Raw genomic sequence first — 8,825 nt, 5'->3', positions numbered from 1 at the left:
GGCAGATTGTTAACATGTTTTGCAATTTTGCCAAGCTTGTTGTTGTTGATCCGTGCATGCTATGTTGTTGTTCTTGCCATGTCTAGCTTCTATGCCATGTCTATTTGCTGGGTGTATGTTTAGTTTGTCATGCCATGCTTTGTAGTGAGTGCATCGAGCTCGTAAACATGCCTACTTGTTAATCTATTTTGCATGCTCCAGTTTTTCACTAAGTCTGAATCTGTTTATGTTTTTGCTATGTTCACATGCTTGCAATTGTATTTTCTGATCCCTTTTGGCTCATGGTCACTAAGAGACTTTTGTTATATGCTTAGAGTAGCTTCATTCCATGCCTTGCTTTGCCATGATATGTTCCTGTAGCATGTAGTTTTCATGCTCTAAAGATTGCTTCCTTATGATAAATTCCTGACTTGTGTTATTTTCACTAAGTCTGAAACCAGTAATCTTTTGCACTTTTGCCATGCTTGTTTGAACCTGTTAATGAGTGAATTAGCTGTAGCTCACTGTTCATCTTTTGTCAAGCATCATGAGTGGATCCCTGCCATGTATTTTGTTGTTATGTTTGAGTGCCGCAGCATATTTATCTTGATGCATTTAGTTGGTCACTTGCTGATTATCGCAGACCGGTGCCATATTTGTTTTGCTTGCCATTTCCAAACCGTGCATCCGATTCCGGTGATCTTTATATCGATTTCAACCGAAATAAACTCACCTTTCCAGTGGCACTCTTGGTTTTCCAAGTTGAGGCCAGGTTCAATCATTCCTTTCCAAATCTTGCATATGCATCACATATCGCATCCCACATATCATACCATGTTTGCATCATGTTGTTTGTGCATTGCACGTGGTTGATTGTTCTTCCTTTGCTTGTTGTTCTTGCTTGGGTAGAGCCGGGAGACGAGTTCGTGAACGAGGAGCCCATTGAGTACGCCTACGAGGATCAAGGCAACTCTGAGAACTTTGCAGGCAAGATGACCATACCCTCGAAATCACTTCTATTTTTACTTGCTAGATGCTCGCTCTTTTACTATGCCTATGCTACGATACCTACCACCTGCTTATCATGCCTCCCAAATTACCATGTCAAACCTCTAACCCACCATGTCCTAGCAAACCGTTGTGTGGCTATGTTACCGCTTTGCTCAGCCCCTCTTATAGCGTTGCTAGTTGTAGGTGAAGATTGGAGATCGTTCCTTGTTGGAACATTGTTTATTGTTGGGATATCACAATATTATCTTGTTTTTCTTAATGCATCTATATACTTGGTAAAGGGTGGAAGGCTCGGCCTTATGCCTAGTGTTTTGTTCCACTCTTGCCGCCCTAGTTTCCGTCATATCAGTGTTATGTTCCCGGATTTTGTGTTCCTTACATGGTTGGGTTATAATGGGAACCCCTTGACAGTTCGCCTTGAATAAAACTCCTCCAGCAATGCCCAACCTTGGTTTTACCATTTGCCACCTAGCCTATTTTTCCCTTGGGTTTCCGGCCTAAGGGTCATCTTTATTAAAACCCCCGGGCCAGTGCTCCTCTAAGTGTTGGTCCAAACTGAGCTGCCTGCGGGGCCACCTCAGGGAAACTTGAGGGTTGGTTTTACTCGTAGCTAGTCTCATCTGAGTGTGCCTTGAGAATGAGATATGTGCAGCTCCTATCGGGATTTGTCGGCACATTCGGGCGGTGTTGCTGGACTTGTTTTACCATTGTCGAGGATGTCTTGTAACCAGGATGCCGAGTCTGATCGGATTGTCTTGGGAGAAGGAATATCCTTCATTGACCGTGAGAGCTTGTGATGGGCTAAGTTGGGACTCCCCTGCAGGGATTTGAACTTTCAAAAGCCGTGCCCGCGGTTATGGGCAGATGGGAATTTGTTAATGTCCGGTTGTAGATAACCTGAACTTAACTTAATTAAAATGCACCAACCGCATGTGTAATCGTGATGGTCTCTTCTCGGCGGAGTCCGGGAAGTGAACACGGTGTTGGAGTAATGCTTGACGTAGGTTGTTCTAGGATCACTTCTTGATCATAGTTGTTCGACCGTGCTTTTGCCTTCTCTTCTCGCTCTCATTTGCGCATGTTAGCCACCATATATCCTAGTCGCTTGCTGCAGCTCCACATCATACCTTTGCCTTACCTATAAGCTTAAATAGTCTTGATCGCGAGGGTGCGAGATTGCTGAGTCCCCGTGACTCATAGATTACTTCCAAAACCAGATGCAGGGACCGATGATAGCGCTCCAGATGATATGACCGAGCTCAAGTGGGAGTTCGATGAAGACTCTCGTCGTTACTACGTGTCTTTCCCAGATGATCAGTAGTGGGGCCCAGTTGGGGCGATCGGGGTCTTTGTCGCATTTGGGGGTTGATCTTTATTTTGGTTCCGTAGTCGGACCCTGAGTGTATTGGATGAATGTAATGACTTATTTATGTATTTGTGTGACGTGGCGAGTGTAAGCCAACTATGTACCTTTCCCCTTTATTTATTTACATGGGTTGTTGTGAAGATTACCTCACTTGCGACATTGCTTTCAATGCGGTTATGCCTCTAAGTCGTGCTTCGACACATAGGAGATATAGCCGCATCGAGGGCGTTACAATGTCTTCGTGTGTAGTTTCGAAGAACCGTTGCAAAGTCTTGTGTTCGTCCGGATCAAACTCTCATAGGTGGCAAGCCCGGCTCTGGCATGGAAGGATCCGGCGAACTAGCATCACCTGAATCACATCAACAAGCTGGACGTTCTTGTCCATCATGCTCCTGATGCGCGTCTGGAGCGCTGTCAGCTCATCCGACGAAGAGCAATCCAGGCCCTTCTCTTGCAAGGAGGTAAGCCGCATTGGGGGCCCGAACTTGAATTCGGGAGCCGCGGCCCAGGTAGAGTCGCGGGGCTCTGTGACGTAGAACCACAGCTTGTGCCACCCCTTTACGGTGTCTGATACGTCTCCAACGTATCTATAAGTTTTGATTGTTCCATGCTATTATATTATCTGTTTTGGATGTTAATGGGCTTTATTTTACACTTTTATATTATTTTTGGGACTAACCTATTAACCCAAGGCCTAGTGCAAATTGCTATTTTTTTTGCCTATTTCAGTGTTTCGCAGAAAAGGGATATCAAACAGAGTCCAAATGGAATGAAACCTTCGGGAGTGTGATTTTTGGAACAAACGTGATCCAGAGGACTTGGAGTGGATGTCAAGCAACCAACGAGGAGGCCACAAGGCAGGGGGCGCGCCTACCCGCTGGGCGCGCCCTCCCCCCTCGTGGCTCAACCGACCTACTTCTTCCTCCTATATATATTCACATACCCCGAAAACATCCAGGAGCACCACGAAACCCTATTTCCATTGCCGCAACCTTCTATACCCAAGAGATCCCATCTTGGGGCCTTTTCCGGAGCTCTGCCGGAGGGGGCACTGATCACAGAGGGCCTCTACATCAACTCCATGGCCCCTCTGATGATGTGTGAGTAGTTTACTTCAGACCTTCGGGTCCATAGCTAGTAGCTAGATGGCTTCTTCTCTCTCTTTGGATCTCAATACAAAGTTCTCCTCAATCTTCTTGGAGATCTATTCGATGTAACTCTTATTGCGGTGTGTTTGTCGAGATCCGATGAATTGTGGGTTTATGATTGAGTCTATCTATGAACAATATTTGATTCTTCTCTGAAATCTTTTATGCATGATTGGTTATCTTTGCAAGTCTCTTCGAATTATCAGTTTGGTTTGGCCTACTAGATTGATCTTTCTTGCAATGGGAGAAGTGCTTAGCTTTGGATTCAATCTTGCGGTGCTCGATCCCAGTGACAGAAAGGGAAACGACACGTATTGTATTGTTACCATCGAGGATAAAAAGATGGGGTTTATATCATATTGCTTGAGTTTATCCCTCTACATCATGTCATCTTATCTAAGGCGTTACTCTGTTCTTATGAACTTAATACTCTAGATGCATGCTGGATGGCGGACGATGTGTGGAGTAATAGTAGTAGATGCAGGCAGGAGTCGGTCTACTTGTCACGAACGTGATGCATATATACATGATCATGCCTAGATATTCTCATAATTATTCTCTTTTCTATCAATTGCTCGACAGTAATTTGTTCACCCACCATAATACTTATGCTATCTTGAGAGAAGCCACTAGTGAAACCTGTGCCCCCCGGTCTAATCTCCATCATATAAGTTTCCAATCTATTTTTTTTGCAATCTTTACTTTCAATCCATATCATAAAAATATCAAAAATATTTATCTTATCATTATTATCTCTATCAGATCTCACTCTCGTAAGTGACCGTGAAGGGATTGACAACCCCTTTATCGCGTTGGTTGCGAGGTTTTTATTTGTTTGTGTAGGTACGAGGGACTTGCGTGTGGCCTCCAACAGGATTGATACCTTGGTTCTCAAAAACTGAGGGAAATACTTACGCTACTTTGCTGCATCACCCTTTCCTCTTCAAGGGAAAACCAACGCAGTGCTCAAGAGGTAGCAAGAAGGATTTCTGGCGCCATTGCCGGGGAGTCTACGCACAAGTCAAGACATACCAAGTACCCATCACAAACTCTTATCCCTCGCATTACATTATTTGCCATTTGCCTCTCGTTTTCCTCTCCCCCACTTCACCCTTGCCGTTTTATTCGCCCTCTTTTTCCGTTCCTCTTCTATTTTCCAATTTGCCTCTTTTGCTTGTATCTTGTTTTCTTGTGTGTTGGATTGCTTGCTCGTCACGATGGCTCAAGATAATACTAAGTTGTGTTATTTTTCCAATACCAATAATAATGATTTTATTAGCACTCTGATTGCTCCTCTTACCGATGCCGAATCTTGTGAAATTAATGCTGCCTTGCTGAATCTTGTCATGAAAGATCCATTTTCCGGCATTCCTAGTGAAGATGTCGTTGCCCATCTAAACAACTTTGTTGATTTGTGTGATATGCAAAGGAAGAAAGATGTGGATAATGATATTGTTAAACTGAAGCTCTTCCCGTTTTCTCTTAGAGATCGTGCTAAAACTTGGTTTTCGTCTTTGCCTAAAAATAGTATTGATTCATGGAATAAGTGCAAAGATGCTTTTATCTCTAAATATTTTCCTCCCGCTAAGATCATCGCTCTTAGAAACGATATTATGAATTTTAAGCAACTTGATCATGAACATGTTGCACAAGCTTGGGAGAGGATGAAATTAATGATACGTAATTGCCCTACACATGGTTTGAATCTTTGGATGATTATACAAATTTTTTATGCCAGATTGAACTTTGCTTCTAGAAATCTTTTAGATTCGGCCGCGGGAGGCACTTTTATGGAAATCACTTTAGGATAAGCTACTAAAATCCTAGATAATGTTATGGTTAATTATTCTCAATGGCATACTGAAAGATCTACTAATAAAAAGGTGCATGCTATAGAAGAAATCAATGTTTTGAGTGGAAAGATGGATAAACTTATGAAATTGTTTGCTAATAAAAGTGTTTCTTCTGATCCTAATGATATGCCTTTGTCTACTTTGATTGAGAAAAATAATGAATCTATGGATGTGAATTTTGTTGGTAGGAACAATTTTGGTAATAGCGCGTATAGAGGTAATTTTAATCCTAGGCCGTTTCCTAGTAATTCTTCTAATAATTATGGTAATTCCTACAACATTTCTTATGGAAATTATAATAAGATGCCCTCTGATTTTGAATATAATATTAAAGAATTTATTAGTTCGCAAAAGAGTTTCAATGCTTTGATTGAAGAAAAATTGTCTAAGATTGATGAGTTGGCTAGGAACATGGATAGAATTTCTCTTGATATTGATTCTTTGAAACTTAGATCTATTACACCTAAGCATCATATCAATGAGTCTCTCAAAGCTATGAGAATTTCCATTAATGAGTGCAAAGAAAGAACCGCTAGGATGCATGCTAAAAAAGATTGCTTCATAAAAGCGTGTTCTTCTAGTTTCCATGATAATAAAGATGAAGATCTAAAAGTTATTGATGTGTCACCTATTAAATCTTTGTTTTTCAATATGAATCTTGATAATTATAGGACTGGAGATGAGTCAACTTTAGTTAGAAGGCATCCCAATGATTCGGAGTTTTTAGATCTTGATGCAAAAATTGATAAAAGTGGGATTGGAGAGGTCAAAACTTTAAAAAGCAATGAACCCACTATCTTGGATTTCAAGGAATTTAATTATGATAATTTCTCTTTAATATATTGTATTTCCTTGTTGCAATCCGTGCTAAATTCTTCGCATGCTTATAGTCAAAATAAAGCTTTTACTAAACATATCGTTGATGCTTTAATGCAATCTTATGAAGAAACGCTTGAATTGGAAGTTTCTATCCCTAGAAAACTTCATGATGAGTGGGAACCTAATATTAAAATTAAGATTAAAGATCATTAATGCTTTGCTTTATGTGATTTGGGTGCTAGTGTTTCCACGATTCCTAAAACTTTGTGTGATTTGTTAGGTTTCCGTGAATTTGATGATTGTTCTCTAAACTTGCATCTTGCGGATTCCACCATTAAGAAACCTATGGGAAGAATTAATGATGTTCTTATTGTTGCAAATAGGAGTTATGTGCCCGTAGATTTCCTTGTTCTTGATATAGATTGCAATCCTACATGTCCTATTATTCTTGGTAGACCTTTCCTTAGAATGATTGGTTCAATTATTGATATGAAGGAAGGGAATATTAGATTCCAATTTCCGTTAAGGAAGGGCTTGGAAAACTTTCCTAGAAATAAAATAAAATTACCTTATGAATCTATTATGAGAGCCACTTATGGATTGCATACCAAAGATGATAATACCTAGATCTATCCTTGCTTTTATGCCTAGCTAGGGGCGTTAAACGATAGCGCTTGTTGGGAGGCAACACAATTTTATTTCTGTTTCTTGATTTTTTATTCTGTTTAGTAATAAATAATTCATCTATCCTATGTTTAGATGTGTTTTTATGCTTTTAATTAGTGTTTGTTCCAAGTAGAACCTTTGGGAAGACTTGGGGAAAGTCTTTGCGATCTTGCTGTAAAAAACAGAAACTTTAGCGCTCACGAGATTTGCTTCAATGTTTTTATTGGAGAGTGATATTTAGTTAATTCTTTTTGAATATGATTAATAGATAAATTCCTCACGTCCAGAAAATTATTTTAGAATTTTTGGGGTTCCATAAGTATTCGAAACCTACATATTACCACAGACTGTTCTGTTTTTGACAGATTCTGTTTTTCGTGTGTTGTTTGCTTATTTTGATGGATCTATGGATAGTAATAGAGTTTACGAACCATAGAAAAGTTGGAATACAGTAGGTTTGACACCAATATAAATAAATAATGATTTCATTACAGTACCTTGATGTGGTGGTTTGTTTTCTTTTACTAACGGAGCTCATGAAGATTTTCTTTTAAGTTTTGTGTTGTGAAGTTTTCAAGTTTTGGGTAATGATTTGATGGATTATGGAACAAGGAGTGGCAAGAGCCTAAGATTGGGGATGCCCAAGGCACCCCAAGGTAAAATTCAAGGACAACCAAAAGCCTAAGCTTGGGGATGCCCCGGAAGGCATCCCCTCTTTCGTCTTCATCCATCGGTAACTTTACTTGGAGCTATATTTTTATTCGCCACATGATATGTGTTTTGCTTGGAGCGTCTTGTATGATTTGAGTCTTTGCTTTTTAGTTTACCAAAATCATCATTTCTGTACACACTTTTTGGGAGATACACACATGAATTGGAATTTATTAAATACTCTATGTGCTTCACTTATATCTTTTGAGTTGGATAATTTTTTCTCTAGTGCTTCGCTTATATCTTTTAGAGCACGACGGTGGTTTTATTTTATAGGAATAATTGATCTCTAATGCTTCACTTATATCATTATGAGAGTCCTTTAGAACAACATGGTAATTCACTTTGGTTATAAATTTTAAATGCTAAGAGAAGTTGGATGCTTGATAGATTGTTTTGAGATATAAAAGTGGTAATATTAAGATGTGTGCTAGTTGAGTAATTGTGAAATCGATGAATACTTGTGTTGAAGTTGGCAAGTCCCGTAGCATGCACGTATGGTAAACGTTATGTGACAAATTTGAAGCATGTGGTGTTCTTTCATTGCTTTCTTTATGAGTGGCAGTCGAGGACGAGCGATGGTCTTTTCCTACCAATCTATCCCCCTAGGAGCATGCACGTGGTGCATGGTTTTGATGACTTGTAGATTTTTGCAACAAGTATGTGAGTTCTTTATGACTAATGTTGAGTCCATGGATTATACGCACTCTCACCCTTCCATCATTGCTAGCCTCTTCGGTACCGTGCATTGCCCTTTCTCACCTTGAGAGTTGGTGCAAACTTCGTCGGTGCATCCAAACCCCGTGATATGATACGCTCTATCACACATAAGACTCCTTATACCTTCCTAAAAACAGCCACCATACCTACCTATTATGGCATTTCCATAGCCATTCTGAGATATATTGCCATGAAACTTTGCACCGTTCCATTTATTATGACACGCATCATCATTGTCATATTGCTTTGCATGATCATGTAGTTGACATCATATTTGTGGCAAAGCCACCATGCTTAATTTTTCATACATGTCACTCTTGATTCATCGCAATCCCGATACACTGTCGGAGGCATTCACATAGAGTCATATTTTGTTCTAAGTATCGAGTTGTAATTCTTGAGTTGTAAGAAAATAAAAGTGTGATGATCATCATTAGAGCATTATCCCATGTGAGGAAAGGACGATGGGGACTATGATTCCCCCACAAGTTGGGATGAGACTCTGGATGAAAAAAAGAGGCCATAAAAAAGAGAAAGAGGGCCCAAATAAAA

The sequence above is a fragment of the Triticum dicoccoides genome, chromosome 1A (genome assembly GCF_002162155.2).
Source record: "Triticum dicoccoides isolate Atlit2015 ecotype Zavitan chromosome 1A, WEW_v2.0, whole genome shotgun sequence".
Classification (NCBI taxonomy): Eukaryota; Viridiplantae; Streptophyta; class Magnoliopsida; order Poales; family Poaceae; genus Triticum; species Triticum dicoccoides.
Note: the sequence above shows the minus strand (reverse complement) of the source record.